General features: G+C 51.0%; 1 protein-coding gene across 3 annotated transcripts in view; it reads right to left on the bottom strand.

The window, feature by feature from the left end:
* Positions 1–22,085, bottom strand: part of GNG7 (G protein subunit gamma 7) — a 193,532-nt gene that overhangs the window by 9,980 nt on the left and 161,467 nt on the right. Inside the window, exon 4 of one of the 3 annotated variants that reach the window (XM_055371192.1) lies at positions 15,246–15,323. The exons of the other annotated variants lie outside the window; for them this stretch is intronic. The gene's annotated coding sequence lies outside the window, so the exon portion shown is untranslated. The remainder of the gene's footprint in view (positions 1–15,245; positions 15,324–22,085) is intronic. 3 annotated transcript variants of the gene reach the window in all.

The raw sequence follows: 22,085 nt of genomic DNA on the forward strand, positions 1-22,085 counted from the left end.
GAGATCGTGCCACTGCACTCCAGCCTGGGGGACAGAGTGAGACTCTGTCTCAAAAAAAAAAAAAAAAAAGAAGGAAAGGACCGTCCATGCATACCACACCGCAGGGGAATCTCCAGGGCCTGGGATGTGTAGTATGCTTCTGTTTGTGTAATGTGTTTAAGAGGACTTTTTTTTAGACAGAGTCTCGCTCTGTTGCCCAGGCTGGAGTGCAGTGGTGCGATCTCAGCTCACTGCAAGCTCCGCTTCTCCAGCTCCAGCGATACTCCCACTTCTGCCTCCTGAGTAGCTGGGATTACAGGTGCATGCGCCACCATGCCTGGCTAATCTTTGTATTTTTGGTAGAGACATGGTTTTACTATGTTAGCCAGGCTGGTCTCAAACTCCTGGCCTCAAGTGATCTGCCTGTCTCGACCTCCCAAAGTGCTGGGATTACAGGCATGAGCCACCATGCCCGGCCCAAGGACGAAATTTTAGAAATGGAGAACAGATTAGCGGCTGCCAGGGATCAGGGAGGGGCAGGGGCTGGGAGGGAGATAGGTCTCTGTATAAAAGGGCAACACAGCCAGGCACGGTGGCTCTTGCCTATAATACCAGCACTTTGGGAGGCTGAGATGGGAGGATCACTTGAGTCCAGGAGTTTGAGGCCAGCCTAGGCAACATAGCAAGAGCCCCTCTCTACAAAAAATTAAAAAATTAGCTGGGCATGGGTAGCGCACTCCTGTGGTCCCAGCTACTTGGGAGGCTGAGGTGGGAGGATGGCTTGAGCCTGGGAGGTTGAGGCCAGACTGGGCAACTTAGTGAGACCCCATCTCTGAATAAATAATAAAAGGGCAACACGAATGATCCCTGTTAGTGCCTCAACTACGGTGATGAATCCACAAGCCTACATGAGTGATAAACTCACAGAGAGCCTCACACACTCACACACCAGCGGGCACAATACTGAATACTGTGGAACCTGAGTGAGGCTGGTGGGTGTGTGACTGTCTGGCTGCGATCCTGCCCATAGCTTTACCAAATGTCACCACCAGGGATGGCTGGGGAATGACACACAGAATTCCTCTACATTCTTTGTTAGCACTGGATGTGACTCCACGGCGATCTCAATAAAAGAGTCAATTAAACAAAAAATCCCTTTGACACCGCCCAGACTCCTTGGTTTCCAGCAGACGTCCCACCCCCACTTTTTGGGGGCAGAGAAGGCCCAATCTGTCTGCTCTGGAGGCAGAGCCCACGTGTGGCCGCTCAGAGGGCTCTGATTCCAGAGAGCTTCAAAGCAGCCACAGAACATCCAACTCAGGGAAAACCGCCCTTCGTTGGGCTTAAAAATACCTCAATTACTCAGTGCTAAAAATACGCGCACGCAGAGAACAAACGGGCTGGCCCCACCTCCTGTTTTCCTTGGAAGGCCAGGGGGTCCTATTTAGCATCCACAGTCAGGAGTGTCCACCCAGACCCTGGGCCCCTGCTGCCCTGGGCAGCCACCCCCCGCAATTTCCATGTGAGCATCAGGCCCTGAGCCGTGCTGGCTTCTCTGTTTTGGGCGAAATTCCCTGCGAGATGCTCCCTTTGGGCTGGGTAATAACCCAGGCCTGCCAGGAAGGCCAGAGAGGACTGTGCTGTGTGTGTGTGTGTGTGTCTATGTTTATTTGCATGTATGTCAATGATGCACATGTGACTGTACACGTATGTGTGTACACGTGGTGTGCATGTCAGTGTGCACATGTGTATGTGTGTGCACATGTGCATGTATGTGTACCTTGTGTGTGCATGTATGTGCATATGTGTATACTGGCATTCATGAGTGTGCATATATGCGTGTGTGCACACATATCTGCATGTGTATGTGTACATGCATATGCATGGGTGTGCATGTCAGCATGCATATGAGTGTGCATCCTTGCATGTGTGTACATGTGCATGTGTCTATATGAGTGCATGTACACATCTACGTGTGTGCGCCTGCATATGAGTGTGTGCATAGGTGCATTTGCATACGTGCATGTGTGTGGACATGCATGCCAGTGTGCACGTGTGTATGTGCACGTGTGTGGACACGGCACTGCATGTGCGTGTGTGCACACGTGTGTGGGCATGCATGTCACTATGGGTGTGTGCATGTGTGTGGGCGTGTGTATATGTCACTGTAGGTGTGTGGATAAGTGCGTGCGTGGGTGTGTACATGTGTCTGCATGTGTACATGTGTCTGCATGTGTGCGCGCACGGGCGTGCATGTGGATGCTCGGGCTGAGATGCCGAGACTCAGACACAGATTGCATCACCCATGCAGTCGCCTCCCTAAGTCCCCGTCTCGGTGGTGTCACCAGCCGGCACTGACTCAGGAGCAGCCATGCCCCCAGCAGAGGACTAAGCCAACAGCAGCAGAACTGGCCACGCGCTGAGTCAGCCAGGAACGCCCCTCCCAGCTGCCTCCCTGCAGAGGCGCACGGGTGCTGGGCACCCCGACCTGAATGAGCTTGCCTCGGGGCCCGTGGCCCGGGGAAGCTGTGGGAGGGGCGGGAGCAGGCAGCTCCGGGGGCAGGGCCAGGTGGTCAAAGGTGCACACAGTCCCCACGGCTCCGTCCTGACGGTCGGGCTCTGCCTCGGTGCACAGGCCCCTGCAGGCAGGCAAGGCTCCAGGCCAGGCTCTCCAAAAATAAAACTGAAGAGGGACGCCGCCCGGCCCCGCGCTGGCCTCCTAGCAAAAGGCTCATAGCCACACCCGAGTCTAAGCCCGCCTCGTGCAGAAAAATCCCACTCGCGCCTGAAAGTCAAGAAGGATGAGGGTACCCCCCCCCCCCCCACCCCAGGACATAGTGGAAATCTGTGGTCGCTCAAGGAAGGGTGACCAGCCCCGAAACAGAGCAGACCTGAGCTGATCTGACACGAGGCTTCAGTGCACACAAGGGCTGAACAAAACCGCAGGAGAGGAGCTGGCAGCACCGGCAGGGAGGGAGGTGGGACCACAGGGACTCCCAGGGAGCGACCGCCCTCTAACCCCTTGCTCCGGCAGTTATCCCGAGGGCAAAAAATGAAAAGAAATAAAAATCTACATATAGAAAGGCGTTTATAATTGTGTTATGTGTAAGAGTGAAAAGTTAGAATGAAAGCAATTGCTCTGCCTCTTTTTTTTTGAGTCGGAGTCTCGCTCTGTTGCCCAGGCTGGAGTGTAGTGGCGCGATCTCAGCTCACTGCAACCTCCGGCTTCCGGGTTCAAGCGATTCTCTTGCCTCAACCTCCCGAGTGGCTGGGATTACAGGTGCCTGCCTCCACGCCAATTTTTTTTCTTTTTTTTTTTTTTTGAGACAGAGTCTGGCTCTGTCTCCGAGGCTGGAGTGCAATGGCGCGATCTTGGCTCACTGCAACCTCCGCCTCCTGGGTTCACGCCATTCTCCTGCTTCAGCTTCCCAAGTAGCTGAGACTACAGGCGCCCGCCACCACGCCCGGCTAATTTTTTATATTTTTAGTAGATACGGGGGTTTCACCGTGTTAGCCAGGATGGTCTCGATCTCCTGATCTTGTGATCCGCCCGCCTCGGCCTCCCAAAGTGCTGGGATTAAAGGCGTGAGCCACTGCGCCTGGCCAATTTTTGTATTTTTAATAGAGACGTGGTTTCACCATGTTGGCCAGGCTGGTCTCAAACTCCTGACCTAGTGATCCACCCGCCTCAGCCTCCCAAAGTGCTGGGATTACAGGCGTGAGCCACTGCTCCCGGCCCTATCTTAACTTTTTATTTTGAAATAATTATGGACTCAGGTAGTTGCAAACATAGTCCAGGGAGCCCCATGCACCCTCTCCCGGTCCCCTCCAGGGCAACGTCACCTGTGACTATGAGACAGTATCAGAACCGGGACCCTGAGGTCAGCCCAATGCTGTGTCTCACTCAGACGTCACCGCTCCCCCCGGCCCTCATCTGGGGGTGCAGAGGGAGTTTTGGTGTCACGCATCCCTCCAGGAAGGGGGCCTGGGTTCCTGCCTGGAGGCATCGCCCCTCTGGAGCTGTGCCCCCGCCCTCAAACCTGTCCCCACTGGGAGGAGGAGAGGAGGTGAGGAGGTGTGGCCTAAACGTTTGCTGAGCAGATGGCTGGGCAGACAAAGACCCAAAACTGCGACAAAATTGACAGTGGTGTCAGTAAAGAGAGACACAGCCTAGGGCCCCAGTCTGCAAAATGGGCTGAACTCCGAAGTTCCTAACATTCTAAAGAGACCTGATCTATACCAGGAAGTTTAACTCACTCCAGTACAGGCCCTCTCCCTCTGGCTGGATCCTTTTCTGGGGTGGGGCTGTCCTGGGGACTGCAGGGTGCTGGGCAGCATCCCTGGTCTCCACCCACTCCATGCCAGGAACCCCCCCCCCTCCACAGTGCGCCCACAGTCATGACAAGCACAAATGTCCCCAGACTTGGACAGGTGTCCCCTGGGGGAAAAATTTAGGCCTTTATGGAACTCCCTTATCAGGAGAAATCCTGCAGCTCAGAGTGGTTCCCTTAGGCAAAACGCAAAGAGTTTGAACCCAGCTGACTGAAGGCCCCCAAAATAAATAGTACTGAATGAAAATATGCTGGGCGTGGTGGCTCATGCCTGTAATCCCAGAACTTTGGGAGGTTGAGGCGGGTGGGTCATTTGAGGTCAGGAGTTCAAGACCAGCCTGGCCAACATGGTGAAACCCCACGTCTGCTAAAAATACAAAAAATGAGCCAGGCATGGTAGCACGTGCCTGTAATTCTAGCTACTCGGGAGGCTGAGGCACAAGAATCACTTGAACCCAGGAGGTGGAGGTTGCAGTGAGCCGAGATCGCGCCACTGCACTCCGGCTTGGGTGACAGAGTGAGACCCTGTCTAAAAAAAAAAAAAAAAAAAGGCCGGGCTCAGTGGCTCACGCCTGTAATCCCAGCACTTTGGGAGGCCGAGGCGGGCAGATCACGAGGTCAGGAGATCGAGACCATCCTGGCTAACACGGTGAAACCCCGTCTCTACTAAAAAAAATAAAATACAAAAAAATTAGCCGGGCATGGTGGCGGGCACCTGTAGTCCCAGCTACTCGGGAGGCTGAGGCAGGAGAATGGTCTCAAAAAAAAAGTAAATACAGGGGTGTTTCCAAAAGGGCTTTAATTTTATTAGCATCCCAGAATGCTTTGTGACTAGGAGAGACCCCACAGGGTGGGAGTCTTCCCCCAGATGTCAGCCCCATCGCATTTGAAGGGAGTGAGACCACAGTTCCCACAGAGGAGGGAACTCGGGAAGGTGGTAGGCCAGAAATCTGCCCTGGCTCTACCAAGCTGTGTGGCCTTGGTAAAGTTTCCTTCCCTCTCTGAGCCCCAGTGACCTCTGTTGGAATTCTCAGAGGGACACTCTCATCTCTGCACCAGGCCTGGCCCCCAGGTTCCTGTGCGGGGAAACAGGGGTTCCAGAGCCTGGCAGGCAGGAAGAGGTCCCTCTTCTAGGGACCTGTGGCAACTGCCAAATATAAACACAGCTGCTGGAAAGACAAGGTGGCTGGAACATCCTGCACCCAGTGAATGTGGAAGGGCCGGTTTGCCCGGAGCTCTTGAGAAATCTCACTCCCCGTGGACTTGCACCCTGTCGCCACTCCCCTGACCTGCCCTGAGGCTGGGGTGCAACAGGGAATTGCAACAGCCCCCCCCGCCGCCAGCCCTGGAGAGACCTGGGCAGAGCTGGAAGCTGACCATATTAAAAATCAGCATGGATCGGATTCGGGATAGAGCCACAAACTGAGTGTCCTGAAATTACCCATTTTTGTGTTGGTGGGTTTTTTTGTTTGTTTGTTTGTTTGTTTTTTGGAGATGATGGCTCTGTCGCCCAGGCTGGAGTGCAATGGCACCATCTCGGCTCACTGCAACCTCCGCCTCCCGGGTTCAAGCGATTCTCCTGCCTCAGCCTCCTGAGTAGCTGGGATTACAAGCATGCGCCACCACGCCTGGCTAATTTTTGTATTTTTAGTGGAGATGGGGTTTTGCCATGTTGGCCAGGCTGGTCTCGAACTCCTGACCTCAGGTGATCCACCTGTCTGGGCCTCCCAAAGTGCTGGGATGACAGGCGTGAGCCACCACGCCCGGCCCATTTTTGTGTTGTTGAACTTAAAGCATGAGCTTGGGCAAATCCCTTCTTCTTCTGAGCCATAGGGTAAAGGTGAGAGGAGAGTCTTGTAAGCTCCGTGATGAGTTCCAGAAGTCCAGGGTGACCAGTCATGCTTAGATCATTTCCGTGTCATTTATGGACTCGATGAGAGACAAAAGGGCCTCTGGGGACTGTGAGTTGCATCAGCCTCTTGCTGAACTGACAGAACATTCAGGTTTCAGGGAGAGGTGAGGTCATTGCCAGGGATCTTGTTCAAGGGATAAAGGCTGACACCTGCTCCTGAAGAGGGACCACACGGTGCCTGCCTGGAAATGGAAAATCCGGGCTTGCACTCTGGCTCTGCTCCTGGTTTTTGGGTCTTGGCTTCCTCAGCTGGAAGATGAGAGGGCTCCTCTCAAGGCTGAGGATGGGTCCCCATTTGTCATCCTGTGGCTCTAAGATCAAGAGGATCTAGAATATTCATGACCTCCTTCTGAACGACTTGGACTTTGGGTTAAACATCTCTGTTGGCAGATTTTGGCTTGCACAATGGTGGATTAGCAGCTAAGGACAAACCCACTCTCTTGCTGAGGTCCACTAGAAAAGCTGGACACGGCCGGGTGCGGCGGCTCACGCCTGTGATCCCGGCACTGTGGGAGGCCGAGGCGGGAGGATCACTTGAGGTCGGGAGTTTGAGGCCAGCCTGGCCAACATGGTGAAACCCCATCTCTGCTAAAAATACAAAAATTAGCTGGGCATGGTGGCGCGTGCCTGTAGTCCCAGCTACTTCGGAGGCTGAGGCACGAGAATCACTTAAACCCGGGAGGCAGAGGTTGCAGTGAGCTGAGATTGTGCCACTGCACTCCAGCTTGGGCGACAGAGAGAGACCCTGTCTCAAAAAAAGAAAAAAAGGCTGGACAGGGCTGGGTGCGGTGGCTCAAGCCTGTAATCCCAGCACTTTGGGAGGCCGAGGTGGGAGGATCACTTGAAGTCAGGAGTTTGAGACCAGCCTGGCCAACATGGTGAAACCCCGTCTCTATTAAAATACAAAAATTAGCTGGACGTGGTGGCGGGTGCCTGTAGTCCCAGCTACTCGGGAGGCTGAGGTACAACAATCACTTAAACCCAGGAGGCAGAGGTTGCAGTGAGCTGACGTTGTGCCACTGCACTACAGCCTGGGTGACAGAGTGAGACCCTGTCTCAAAAAAGAAAGAAAAGCTGGGCAGAATGTCAAAGCATCTGCTCAAGGGCCTGCAGGGTTATTAAGATAATGGAGAATTTCCAGCCAGGATTTAGGGGAGGATCGAAAGAGAGCCTGGGTTTGGGGTCACTTTTTCCTGGGGTTGGGAGGGTTTGCTGAGAGGCCGAGTGATATTTCTATCAGCTTCACGAGGCCAAGGGTACAGAAATTGAGGTCCAGGGTTTCCTGAGGAGAGATGGCTTGGTAAATTCCCCCTTGGTGTGAATTGGGACAACTTAATATTGCACTGTAAGAGTAACGGTCACAGCCGGGCACAGTGGCTCACGCCTGGAATCCCAGCACTTTGGGAGGCCGAGGCAGGTGGATGACCTGAGGTCGGGAGTTCAAGACTAGCCTGGTCAACATGGTGAAACCCCGTCTCTACTAAAATACAAAAATTAGCTGGGCATGATGGTGGGTGCTTGTAATCCCAGCTAGTCAGGAGGCTGAGATGAGAGAATCGCTTGAATCCGGGAGACGGTGGTTGCAGTGAACCGAGATCGTGCCACTGTATTCCAGCTTTGGCAGCTGAGTGAGATTCCGTCTCAAAAAAAAAAAAAAAAAAAAAAAAGGAGTAAAGATCAAGAGGAAGCAGACAGGTCCTTATAGCAACTACAGCTGAGTTTTGAATAATCTCAATCCCTAATATTGGATTAAGGTGATGCGAGATTGCTGGTGGCCCCAAATGCCTGGAAGAAGTAAACATAAATCCCCTCTGGAAGAAAATAATACGATCCCAGGCCTCAAATTATTTCTACATGCAAATCCGCAATACAGGCCGGGCGCGGTGGCTCACGCCTATAATCCCTGCACTTTGGGAGGCTGAGGTGGGTGGATCACGAGGTCAGGAGATCAAGACTATCCTGGCTAACATGGTGAAACCCCGTCTCTACTAAAAATACAAAAAATTAGCCGGGCTTGGTGGCAGGCGCCTGTAGTCCCAGCTACTCTGGAGGCTGAGGCAGGAGAGTGGCGTGAACCCGGGAGGTGGAGCTTGCATTGAGCCGAGATCGTGCCACTGCACTCCAGCCTGGGTAACAGAGCGAGATTCCGTCCCAAAAAAAAAAAAAAAAAGCACAATACAATATCTGGCATGCAAGTAAGACATACGAGGAGCCAGGACCACATAAACAAAAATCAGCAGAAATAACCAGCACTGCCAGGCGCTGTGGCTCATGCCTGTAATCCCAGCACTTTGGCAGGCCTAGGCAGGCGGATCACGAGGTCAGGAGATCAAGACCATCCTGGCTAACACAGTGAAACCCCGTCTCTACTAAAAATACAAAAAATTAGCCAGGCGCCATGGCAGGCGCCTCTAGTCCCAGCTACTCGGGAGGCTGAGGCAGGAGAATGGCGTGAACCCGGGAGGCGGAGCTTGCAGTGAGCCGAGATCGCGCCACTGCACTGCAGCCTGGGCAAAAGAACGAGACTCCGTCTCAAAAAAAAAAAAAAAAAAAAAAAAAAAAAAAAAACCAGCACTACAAAGAGACCCACAGGGTTTCCATATACTGGGAATTGACAGAGACTTTAAATTAATTGTGTTAATTACGTTCAAGGAGATAAAAAGATGAGATTGGAATTTTAGCAGCAAACTGGAACAATAGGGGAAAAAAGGAACCAGTGGATATGGAGAAAATGACAATATCTGAAAAGTAAAAACTCAATGGAAGAAATAAAAATTAGTGAACTGGAAGACAGAACAGAGAAAAATATCCAGAATGAAGCAAGAAGACACAAAGGGAAAGAAACTACAGAAGAAAGAGCAAAAGACATAGAAGATGCAGTGACGTATAATATACGTGTTATTGGAACACCAGAAGGAGGAGAGAGAGAATGAAGCAGGAACAATCTTTGAAGAGATAATGAGCAATAACTTTCTAAAACTGATAAAAAGACCTCAAGCCACAGATTTCAGAATTCCTAGAACCTCAGGCAAAAGAAATGTCCTAAAAAGTGGCAGAGAAATGGCCAATAAGCACATGAAATGGTGTCTAATGATTAGTCATGAAGGAAATATGAATTAAAGCCATCAAGAGAGACTGCCTCTCAACCACTAGAGTGGCAAAAATTTAAAAGACTGACAACACTAAATATTTGGGAGGATGTAGAAGAACTGGATGCATCGTCCATTACTGACAGGAATGTGAAATAGTACAACCACCATGGAAAACGGCTTAGCAGTTTCTTATAAGGCTGAACACATACCTCACCTATGACCCAGCAATTCCACTCCTAGGGATTTACTCAAGATAAATAAAAACATGTCTCCATAAAAGGACTTGTACGAGATGTTCATAAGCTTTTACTCATAACAGCAAAACCTGGAAACAACCCAAATGCCTGTCAACGAGAGAATAAACAAGCCATGGCATTTCACACAATGAAATACGGCTGCACAAAAAAAAAGAATAAACTATTGAGAGATCAAGCAATGTGTATGATTCTCAAAAATATAAATGTATTCTAAAAAATAGAAAAGATAATACATTATTCAATATTAAATATTAGTATTTAATTAATATTAATATATTAAATATTAATATTAAATATTTAAAAAATAAATGCCTCTCAAAAATAAAAAAAGTAAAGCAACAGAAGCTGGATATTAGAGGTGCATATTATATAATTCTATTTATATAAAGTTCAAGAATAGGCAAAACTATGGTGATAGAAATGAAAACAGAGGTTGCTGCCTCTGGCCAGGGTGTTGGCTAGAAAGGGCCATGAAATAACTTCTAGGGTGATGGTGATGTTCTCTATGTTGGTTGAGCTGTTGGCGTACACAGGTGTACACATTTGCTAAAATCCATCAAACTGTATCTTTAAGATCTGTTCATCTTACTGCATTTGAATTGGACTTTGATAAAATCAGTTAATTACAAACAAAAATCAACAAACAAAAGTTGCCAGAGGAAAAAACAGCAGCAATTAGGTGGACCCAGTGAAAATATCCTTCAAGAATTAGGGGGAAATAAGGGCATTTTCAGATAAACAAAACCAGACTTTCTCACCAACAGACTTGCCTTTTAAAAGGTAAAACTAGAGAAAGATAATTCCAGATGAAAGGTAGAAAATGCAGGAAGAAGTGAAAAACAACAAAAATGTTGTAGAGAGGAAAGAGCTTGATAAAATAATTCTAAAATTCCAGTGGAAAGATCAACAGGAAGTGAAAAACTCTGCAAAAGCCTTAGAACAAACACACATGAATCATATCAGCCTTCAGCTCAGTCCTCACCTCCAACCAACCCACAACAGAAGATGTTCTATGCTTCTGCCTTCATATTTTTATTATACAATTTTTATTATATAATTTTGGTCATTGGATTCCAGTGATAGGAGTTATAAATATTACTTCAGGAGTTTACTAGTGACATTAATGGAATTTTGCAATTCTACACACACACAAAATGAAGTCAGCATCTGAAAATATATATATACATCCCCATCTGCTGTGACTGGTCCAATGTCAGTGTGATAAGAGTCAATGCCAGCTGTCCCCAGAGACTTTTCTTCAGTCCAGCCAGCCCCTCCTTGGATGTCCACTTCAGCAGTGCTCTGCAGCCTCAGGCAGATCCCTGTGTACTCCACCAATGGCCTCCGCTCCACTCCCCACTCCCTCCATCTCCTAACAGCTAGAGTGCGCTTCTGAAAATGCAGTTGAATCTGTTCCTTCCCTACTCAGAAACCACCAGCAGCTTCCAATTCCTTACAAAATCAAGTGCAAAAATCAAGGCTTATTGTTCAATTCCCACTGCTAGGAATTCTTCCCCCAGCTCCAATCCCGTCAAAGAACTGCCTTCTCTGATGCATGGCTCCAGGATCATCTCCTTTCTCACCCTGTGGCCTCATGAGCTCAGCATTTTCCAGATTCGGAAACCCTGGAGGGGGCCATGAGGGAGATGGCTGTCCCTGGGAAACTAAGACCCAGAGAAGGTAGATGGCTTGCCCAGAAGATATTTATTATAAGAAATTGGCTCACATAATTATGGAGGCTGAGAAGTCATAAGATGTACAATTGGCAAGCTAGAGACACACGAGAACTGATAGTTTCTGTCTGAAAGCCAGCAGGCTTGAGACCCAAGAGCAGATGTTTCCACTGGAGTCCAAAGGCTGGAAAAACCTATCTGTCAGCTTGAAGGCTGCCAGGCAGGAGGAATTATCTCTTACTTAGCATTTTTGTTCTATTGAGGGCTTTAACTGATTAGATGAGGCCTCCACATTGGGGAGGGGGAGCAATATGCTTTACACAGCCAATGGTTCATTTCATCCAGAAACACTCTCACAGACACACCCAGAATAACATTTAAACAGATATCTGGGCACCCCATGGACCAGTCAAGTTAACACATAAAATTAACAGTTACAACAATCTTGGAGCCAGTCATTCAGCCCACCACATCATTCTCTCATGCCCTCTGTTTCTTTTCTTGGAGTATTTATAATTTGATATTTGAGTTGTATGCCTACTGGACTGTAAGCCTCATGAGGCCAAAGATCTGGGGGCTGGGTGCAGTGGCTCATGCTGGTAGTCCCAGCACTTTGGGAGGCTGAGGCAGGAGGATCACTTGAGCCCAAGAGTTCGAGACCAGCCTGGGCAACATGGCAAAACCTTGACTCTACAAAAAAAAAAAAAAATACAAAAAACTAGTTGGGTGTGGTGGTGCACACCTGTAGTCCCAGCTACTCAGGAGGCTGAGGTGGGAGAATCGCTTGAGCCCAGGAAGTGGAGGTTGCAGTGAGCCGAGATCATGCCACTGCACTCCAGCCTGGGCAGCAGAGTAAGACCTTGTCTCAAAAAAAAAAAAAAAAAAAAAGATCTGAATTGTTGTCCCCAGAACCTGGTATATATAAACGCTCAAGAGACATTTGCTTGGGGCCTGAAGCGGGGGCTATGCCTGTCTTTGCAGATGTCGACCTTAACCCTGGAAGATCTCTTTCCCCTGTGACATATTCCTTCTTTACGATGCGGGCTTCAAATGTTATTTCTTTTTGGAACACATGTTTTTTAATGGCTTCTAGCGCCAGGTGACCTTGACTCGGAATTCCTAGAACACGGTACACTCGGAAAGTCATATGGGCTGTTTGTTGCAGACTAAATATTTGTGTCCTCCTCTGACCCCATCAAGTTCATATGTTGAAATCCTGGGCCAGGTGTGGTGGCTCATGCTTGGAATTCCAGGGCTTTGGGAGGCCAAGGTGGGAGGGTCACTTGAGCCCAGGAGTTTGAAACCAGCCCGAGCAACAGAGTGAAACCCCACCTGTACAAAAATAAGAAAATTAGCTGGGTGTGGTGGTGTGTGCCTATAGTCTCAGCTACTTGGATGGCTGAGGCAGGAGGATCGCTTGAGTCCAGGAGTTGGAGGCTGCGGTGAGTTATGACCACACCACTGTACTTCAGCCGGGCAACAGAGCGAGACATATCTCAAAAAGAAAAGAAGGCCGGGCGAGGTGGCTCCTGCCCATAATCCCAGCACTTTGGGAGGCCGAGGTGGGCGGATCGCGAGGTCAGGAGTTTGAGACCAGCCTGGCCAACATGGTGAAATCTCATCTCTACTAAAAATACAAAAACAGTAGCCCGGCGTGGTGGTGGGCGCCTGTATTCCCAGCTACTCAGGAGGCTGAGGCAGGAGAATCGCTTGAACCTGGTAGGCGGCAGTTGCAGTGAGCCGAGGTTGCACCATTGCACTCCAGCCTGGGCAACAGGAGCGAAACTCCATCTCAAAAAAAAAAAAAAGAAAATAAAAGAAAAGAAAAGGGCCTCAGCTTGCTGTTCTTGAAACTGAAGCCACATGTTTTCTTCCTAATCAGAACTAAAGTGAAAGATTAAAACAGTCGATGTTTTGTTTGTCTTGGAGCAAGAAATATAAGATCTGTGTTTCTGGCTTGCAGACAAGAGCACTGCCGCACTGAAGCGTGTGTGGGTCGTGTATGTGACAGAGCACAGGAGGCCTGCAGCGAGGTCCCGACAGGGAGGACTTTCTTGGGCCGGAGACCTGGTTCTGAGCACGTCCCCTGGACTTCCCTGAGCCTCAGCTTTCTCGGCTGTAAAGTTCAGAACTAGAGAGCGGTTTCCCCTGTGCTCCACGACACCCTAGGGGTTCTGTGCAGAGGCTGGGCCACCCTGGGTTCTCAGGAGGGGCTCTCTTGGCCTTGGGGTACAGTCTGTGCTTCCTGGTCAGACTCCATTTGTGTATGTGTATATTTTATTATACAGATAATAAAATATATATACATACATATTTTTATTTTTATTTTTATATATTTTTTGAGACGGAGTCTTGCTCTGTCGCCCAGGCTGGAGTGCAGTGGCGCGATCTCGGCTCACTGCAAACTCTGCGTCCTGGGTTCAAGCCATTCTCCTGCCTCAACCTCCCAAGTAGCTGGGATTACAGGCGCCCGCCACCGCGCCCGGCTAATTTTTTGTATTTTGTTTAGTAGAGACGGGGTTTCACCATGTTAGCCAGGATAGTCTCCATCTCCTGACCTCGTGATCCACCCGCCTCGGCCTCCCAAAGTGCTGGGATTACAAGCATGAGCCACCGCGCCCGGCCACATACATATTTTTAGAACCAGGTTCTCACTCTGTTGCCCAGGCTGGAGTGCAGTGGTGCAATCATAGCTCACTGCAGCCTCCAACTCCCGGGCTCAAGCGATCCTCCTGCCTGAGCCTCCTGAGTAGCTGGGACTACAGGTGCATGCCACTAGGCCTGGCTAGTTTTTTATTTTTTGTAGAGATGAAGTCTCTACAGCTATGTTGCCCAGGCTGGTCTCAAGTGATCCTCCTGCCTCAGCCTCCCAAATCACTGGGGCTGCAAGTGTGAGCCATGGCACCTGGCTATAATAAAATAAATATGATATAGAATATAGAATAGGGTCATAATATATAAATGTAATCAACATACAATACACTGAGCATGCTCAAAGTGTACGGTTCTGATGGGACAGGAAGCTGGAGGCGGGAAACTGGCCCTGGAGTGGGGGTTGTGGTTTTAGGCTGGGACCCGGTTACAGTGACTGCGGGGCTGACGAGAAATTATGAAAGGTATTGAGGGAAGCGACACAGAATTTCAAAAGAACATAATGAATGCAATTTAGGAGGCCGAGGCAGGCAGATCACTTGCGGTCAGGAGTTCCAGACCAGCCTGGCCAACACGGTGAAACCCCATCTCTACCAAAAAATACAAACATCAGCCGGATGTGGTGGTGCATGCCTGTAGTCCCAGCTACTCGGGAGGCTGAGCTGGGAGAATTGCTTGAACCTGGAAGGCGGAGGCTGTAGTGAGCTATGATTGCGCCACTGCCCTCCAGCCTGGACAACAGAGCAAGACTCTGTCTCAAACAAAACAAAACAAAACAAAACAACACAACAATGAATGGAGAGGAGAAAAGCTGCAGTGGCCATGGAGGCCCTGATGCCATGGATGGTAAACTGGTATCTTCTGACGATGATGACTTTATTGTAAAAAGAGAACATACACGAGCATCAGGAACAAGGAAAGCCGTGCTGAGTGGCCCAGGTCAATCTGCTGAGAATGAAACCGACCAGGTCAATTTTAGAGAGATCCCTCCACGATGCTATCCAAAGCATGCGTCAGGCCATAAGCAGTGGTGGTGACTCATGCCTGTGATCCTACCACTTTGGGAGGCCAAGGCAGGAGGATTGTTTGAGGCCAGCAGTTTGAGACCAGCCTGGGCAACATAGTGAGACCCCCGTCTCTACAAAAAAAAAAAAAAGAATTAGCCTGGCATGGTGGTGCATACCTGTAGTCCCAGCTACCCGGGAGGCTGAGGCAGGAGGATTGCTTGAGCCCAGGAGTTGGAAGCTGAAGTGAGCTATGATTGCACCGCTGCACTCCAGCCTGGGCAACAGAGCAAGACCCTGTCTTTAAAAAAACACAATAGAAAGGCATGCATGTATTTTACTTACAAGGTTCACTACTCTAACAGCTCTGCTGAGATTCCTGAATTCCTCACTGCACTGGAAGTGCTGATGGCTTCAGACTTCCTAGAGAGAGATATATATATATATATATATATTTTTTTTTTCTTTTTCTTTTCTTTTTTTTTTTTTTTTTTGAGACAGAGTTTCACCCTGTTGCCCAGGCTGGAGTGCAGTGGCGCAATCTCAGCTCACTGCAAACTCTGCGTCCCGGGTTCAAGCCATTTTCCTGCCTCAGCCTCTCGAGTAGCTGGTACTACAGACGTCCGCCACCAGGCCTGGCTAATTTTTTTTTGTATTTTTAGTAGAGACGGGGTTTCACCGTGTTAGCCAGGATGGTCTCCATCTCCTGACCTTGTGATCCGCCCACCTCGGCCTCCCAAAGTGCTGGGATTACAGGCGTGAGCCACCGCACCTTGCTATATATATATTTTTTCGAGATGGAGTCTCGCTCTGTCTCCCAGGCTGGAGTGCCGTGGCGCCATCTCAGCTCACTGCTACCTGTGCTTCCCGGGTTCAAGCGATTCTTGTGCCTCAGCCTCCCAAGTAGCTGGGATTACAGGCACCCGCCACCATGCCTGGCTAACTTTTGTATTTTTAGTAGAGGTGGGGTTTCACCATATTGGCAAGGCTGGTCTTGATCTCCTGACCTCATGATCCACCTGCCTCGGCCTCCCAAAGTGCTGGGATTACAGGCGTGAGCCACGGCACCCAGCCCTAGATTGTTAAATAAATTATAATAAACTGTTAACTAATTTTGGTATTTAATACTTGTAGTTTCGCTAGTAATTTTTCATATATTGCATGTTGCTGTATACAAATGAACTATAAACTGCGTTGCAAAGCAGATTATCTTCTGTTTTTTTTGCATAGCAATCAGAATTGAAATTTGTTTGTGATGACAATAAATTAAGGATATTTTTGCAAACTGAGAAATAAACATATATACCAATTTTTTTTTTTTTTTTTGGATGGTGTTTTCCTCTTCTCACCCAGGCTGGAGTGCAATGGCGTGATCTCGGCTCACTGCAGTCTTTGCCTCCTGATTCAAGTGATTCTCCTGCCTCAGACTCCCAAGTGGCTGGGATTACAGGCACCCGCCACCACACCCGGCTAATTTCTGTATTTTTAGTAGAGACGGGGTTTCACTGTGTTGGCCAGGCTGGTCTCAAACTCCTGAACTCAGGTGATCTGCCTGCCTCAGCCTCCCAAAATGCTGGGATTACAGGCGGGAGACACTGCGCCCGGCCATAAGCTCAATTTTATATGCATATGATATCCAATGGGGGATGGACACACACCTGACACGGTCCCAGTGGAGCCCCGAATGGACCTCTGTGCTGGAGGCTGGGTGTCGTCCCTCCCCCAGCTGCCCTGTCACATTGGCCAAAGGGTTTAGGGAGAACCACCTAGAGGGCTTGCTCATCCAGTGGCCTACAGTTCTGCATTCTAAATACACACCATCCCAGGAACTCACACCTCTTCTTTCTCCTTCCTTCCTTCCTTCCTCCCTCCCTCTTTCTCTCTTTCTTTCCTTTTTTCTTTCTTCTTTCTTTCTCTTTCTCTCTGGCTCTCCCTCCCTCCCTCCCTCCCTTCCTTCCTTCCCTCCTCCCTCCCTCTCTCTCTCTCTCTGTTTCTTTCTCAATTTCTTTCTTTTCTTTTCTCCTTCCTTCCTTCCTTCCTTCCGTCTCTCTCTTTCTCTTTCTTTCTTTCTTTCTTTTTCTTCTCTGAGAAGGGGTCTTACTCTGTTGCCCAGGCTAGAGTACAGTAGTGTGATCCCAGCTCACTGAAACCTTGAATTCCTGGGCCTAAGCCATTCTCCTGCCCCAGCCTCCCAAGTAGCTGGGACCACAGGCACACGCCACCATGCCCAGCTAATTTTTTTATTTTTTGTAGAGATGGGGGTCTCACTATGTTGTCCAGGCTGGTTTTGATCTCCTGGCCTCTGGTGATCCTTCTGCCTCAGCCTCCCAAAGTGCTGGGATTACAGACGGAGCCTCCACACCCGGCCTGTGCTCTAAGACTGATTCTTGCCGGGACCCTTAGCACGACGGCGTGCCCAGCCTGTGCAGAGGGTGGGTGTGTGGGCCCCTGCTCGGGGGTGGGTGGGCTGAATCCAGGTGTCCTGGGCTGTAAAGCCAAGAAGCAGACAGCAGGCCTGGGGTGGTTGGAGATTTCGCAGGGACCCTGGGGGCGCTGAGGCTGGAGCATCCCGAGAAGTCCAAACCTGCCTGGCCTGTCTCTGCCGAGCAGACAGCGAGGCCCGCCGGGCAGCGAGACAGACTGGCTTCCCTCCACCCGGGGAGACCTGCCGGAGCAAACCCAGCTCCTTTTTTAGGTCTGTGATGCCACGGCCACTCTTGGAGGTGTTTTCCAGATGCACAGGAAGCCGTGACAGCGAGACCCAGAGAGGCTGGCGGTGGCTCTGAATTCCAAGCATAGTTCTCATAGTTGGGAAAGTGCCACTCCCGGCTCGATAAACCGACCAGGAGCCGCCGCCGCCAGGGCCATCTTCTCACCAGCAGGGAAAGAGCGTGCAGCCGGTGGAGGCTTCTGAGAGCTGGCCGGGGCGGCCTGCGTAAAAGGACAAGAATGTCAAGAATGCACCCGGCCTGGCAGAGACAGGGACTTTACCGAGCGGCTCCTGGGCCTGGCGGCCAGAGAGGCGAGGGAGCGGGAGCTACCGACGGTTCCTCCATTGGCAGGGAAGGTCCTGAATCCCCCAGACTCTGTTAAAAGAGGCTGATCAGGTTGGGTGCGGCGGCTCGTGCCTGTAATCCCAGCACTTTGGGAGGCCGAGTCAGGAGAATTGCTTGAGGCCAGGAGTTCAAAGCCAGCCTGGGGCAACACAGTGAGACCCTGTCTCTAAAATAAAAAAGTAAAAATAAAAGTTCTTGGGGAAGCGAAGCCGAATTTCAGGAGAACATAATGAGGGTGCAGTGAGCTAGGATGGCACCACTGCACTCCAGCCTGGGCAATACACCGAGACCCTGTCTCTAAGTAAAAAAATCAAGGCCGGGGGCAGTGGCTCACACCTGTAATCCCAGCAGGTTGGGAGGCCGAGGTGGGTGGATCACGAGGTCAGGAGTTCGAGACCAGCCTGGCCAAGGTGGTGAAACCCCGTCTCTACTGAAAATACAAAAAACAAAAAAATTAGCCTGGCATGGTGGTGGGCAACTGTAATCCCAGCTACTCAGGAGGCTGAGGCAGGAGAATCGCTTGAACCTGGGAGGCGGAGGTTGCAGTGAGCCGAGATCACGCCACTGCACTCTAGCCTGGGCGACACAGCAAGACTCCATCAAAAAAAAAAAAAAATTAAAAGATAAGCTGGCTGTGGTCGTACAAGCCTGTAGTCTCAGCTACTCCGGGAGGCTGAGGCGGGAGGATGGCTTGAGGCCAGGAGTTTGAGGTTGCAGTGAGCTAGGGTTTCACCATGGCACTCCAGACTGGGGGACAAAGTGAGACTCCGTCTCAAGAAAATAAAAATAAAAATAAAATAAGAGAGGCTGATCAGGGCTGAGGGCTGAGATGGGAAGAAATGGTGCTTCTGTACCCAGTGCTGCTGGGCCTCCTGTCTGGGGCTGGCTGCAGGGCGGCCCTTCCAAAGAGCTCCCTGTGGCAGGTGCACAGCCGGGCCTTGGCTAGGCTCATGGGAGGCAGCTCTGTGTGTTCTTTTTTTTTTTTTTTTTTTTTTTTTTGAGATGGAGTCTTGCTCTGTCACCCAGGCTGGAGTGCAATGGCGTGACCTCCGCTCACCGCAACCTCCGCCTCCTGGGTTCAAGTGATTCTCCTGCCTCAGCCTCCCGAGTAATTGCGATTACAGGCGCTCACAACCACATCCAGCTAACTTTTGTATTTATTAGTTGAGATGGGGTTTCACCATGTTGCCCAGGCTGGTCTTGAACTCCTGGCCTCAAGCAATCCACCCATCGCGGCCTCCCAAAGTGCTGGGATTACAGGTGCGAGTCACCGCGCCTGGCCTGGGGTGGGTTTTTTCATTTGTGCACTGAATGTTTATTACTGACAGCCAGCAAGGAAAGGGGGACTGCGCCCTACGACTGCAAGGAAGTGAATTCAGGAAGAACCTGAATAAGCTGGGGAAGACAACTGGAAGCTTCGCGTCAGACAGCAGGCGGCTCACATTTCAGTTTCAGCCTGGGAGACCCTAGGCAGAGGACCCCATTGCACCACGACCTCCAGAACTGTAAGCTCAGGCAGGGGTGTTGCTCTAAGCCACCACGTGTGCAGTAGTTCCTTATGCAGTGTAAGGAGCTGATACGCAAGGCCAGGATGGGACTGGTTGGGGTCTCCAGGCTGGAGGGCCCCCCGGTGAGCAGGCATGGGTCCCACAGCCCAGGACAGCTTCAACTCTTATTTGCCATCTGCTGCTGCTAGGTGTTAGACGCTGGACTGAGCATGCTGCACACATCATCTCTGCTGTTTTCCTTTTTTTTTTTTGGTGGTTGTTGTTTTGTTTTGTTTTGTTTTTGAGGCAGAGTCTCGCTCTGTCGCCCAGGCTGGAGTGCAATGACGCCATCTTGGCTCACTGCAACCTCCGCCTCCCAGGTTCAAGTGATTCTCCTGCCTCAGTCTCCCGAGTAGCTGGGATTACAGACGTCCACCACCACACCAGGCTAATTTTTTATTTTTATTTTTTTGTAGAGACAGGGTTTCACCATGTTGGCCAGGCTGGTCTCAAACTCCTGATCTCAAGTGATCCACCCGCCTTGGCCTCCCAAAGTCCTGGGATTCCATGTATGAGACGCCGTGCCTGGCCTCCTTTTTTTTTTGACACAGGGTCTTGCTCTGTCACCCAGGCTGGAGTGCAGTGGTGCAATCACAGCTCACTGCAGCCTTGACCTCCTGGCCTCCAGAGATCCTCCCACCTCAGCCTTCTGAGTAGCTGGGACTACAGGTGTGCACCACCATGCCCGGCTAATTTTTAATATTTTTTCTTTTAGAGCTGGGGCCTCACTATATTGCTCAGGCCAGTCTCAAACTCCTGGGCTCAAGCAATCCCTCTGCCTCGGCCTCCCAAAGTGCTAGGATCCCGGGCATGAACCGCCGCTCCCGGCCTGCAATTTTTCTTTTCACAGCTCTGAGATGAGGGTGCAACATTAAAACCCGTGCAGAGGGTGGCTGCTTCTCCATGAGCCGAGCAAACCGTCCCCCCACGGCTGCTTCCTGTAAACCGGCTCCTAAGGCCGGCGTGCGTTTGCTCTCCTGATGGCACAGGAAGTCAGGCTCAGCGAATTCCAGCTCAGAGCGGGCTCTGGCGGCTTCCAGGCAGCTCCACAATGAGGCGGCTGCGCTTTTCCAGTCTGCTCATCAAAGCAGAGCCAGCCTTGTGTGGCACGGCGTGCCGGGGTGAGTCAGCCCCGGGGGAAGGTGGCCTTGAAGGCGGGAGGGGCGGCCGGCCTGCAGCAGCAACGTGAGAACAGAAGCAACCTTCATCTGGCTTTAAAACTTCCAGAACCAGTAGCTTTATAGCTCGCAGAGCTCCTGGACTCTTTCCTCCTGGGGGTCTGGCAATCCCCCACCTCTCACCCCTTCAAACCTCTGCCTGCCTCGAAAAAGGAAAGAAAAATAAACCCCAAGCAACAAAACCAGCAACCAGATTTGGCAGGAGGGGAGACAATGCTTGGAGTGGAAATGTCAGCCCTTCCCCGTGGAGGGATGACTGCTTCTGAGAACACAGTGTTCAGAGACAAGAGAGACAGGGTGTTATGTTTAGAGAGGAAAAGATCCAAACCCAAACAAAACGGAACAGTAGTTTGGGAGAGAAGAGAAGGCTCCGAGGCACTGTGAGGAACAAGTCGCCTTCGTACAGTGGCTGGGGCAGCTGGGTTTGCAGAGAGCTGTGTCCCCGGGCACCTGCGTCAATGTGCACATCTGCACGCCTGCTGTGGGCATGAGGGCCTCAGCCATGAGCACCCCCGGGAGCCATGAGGACCTCAGTGCATCTCACAGAAGCCCCTGAGGACAGTGTGCAGTGGCGCGATCTCGGCTCACTGCAACCTCCGCCTCCCGGCTTCAGGAGATTCTCCTGCCTCAGCCTCCTGAGTAGCTGGGGTTACAGGCGCCCCCCACCCCCACCACGCCCAGCTAATTTTTGCATTTTTAGTAGAGATGGGGTTTCACCATGTTGGCCAGGTTGGTCTCAAACTCCTGACCTCAGGTGATCTGCCCACCTTGGCCTCTCAAAGTGCTGGGATTTTAGGCATGAGCCACCGTGCTGGGCCAACAGTGGCTCTTAATTGGGGGCGGGGGGGTGATTCAGCCCCGCCAAGAAACGCTGGGCGATGCCTGAGACATCTGTGGTTGTCAGGGTTGGGGGAGCTCCTGGCATGGAGTGGGTGGAGGCCAGGGATGCTGCTCAGCAACCGTAAGTGCCCAGCACAGCCTCACCCCAGAGAAGGATCTTACCCCACTGTCCACAGTGCTGAGGGAGGAGACCCTGAGTTAATTATTTGGGGAAAATGGGGTTCAATCCCTACCCACACCAGAATAAGCTCCCAACGGGATGGATGGTGTGAACCAGGGGAACCCCCAACTCCTGGGATTCACCTCCTCTCTCCCTCCCAGCTCGGTGTGGATTTCATTGTGTGCAGCCTCCTGGGACCTCAGCACAGCAGAGGATCATGGGACGCAGAGTCTCTTGGGGGTCCGTGGAATCCCCTATCCCTGGGGGTTTCACCTAGAGGTAATTCCGCCCCCCAGGGGACTCTGGGCGCTGTCTGGCGACATCTGTGGTTGTCATAACTGGGGGGTGCTCCTGGCACGGAGTGGGTGGAGGCCAGGGATGCTGCTCAGCACCCTGCAGTGCCC

The sequence above is a fragment of the Gorilla gorilla genome, chromosome 20, assembly GCF_029281585.2.
Source record: "Gorilla gorilla gorilla isolate KB3781 chromosome 20, NHGRI_mGorGor1-v2.1_pri, whole genome shotgun sequence".
NCBI lineage: Eukaryota > Metazoa > Chordata > Mammalia > Primates > Hominidae > Gorilla > Gorilla gorilla.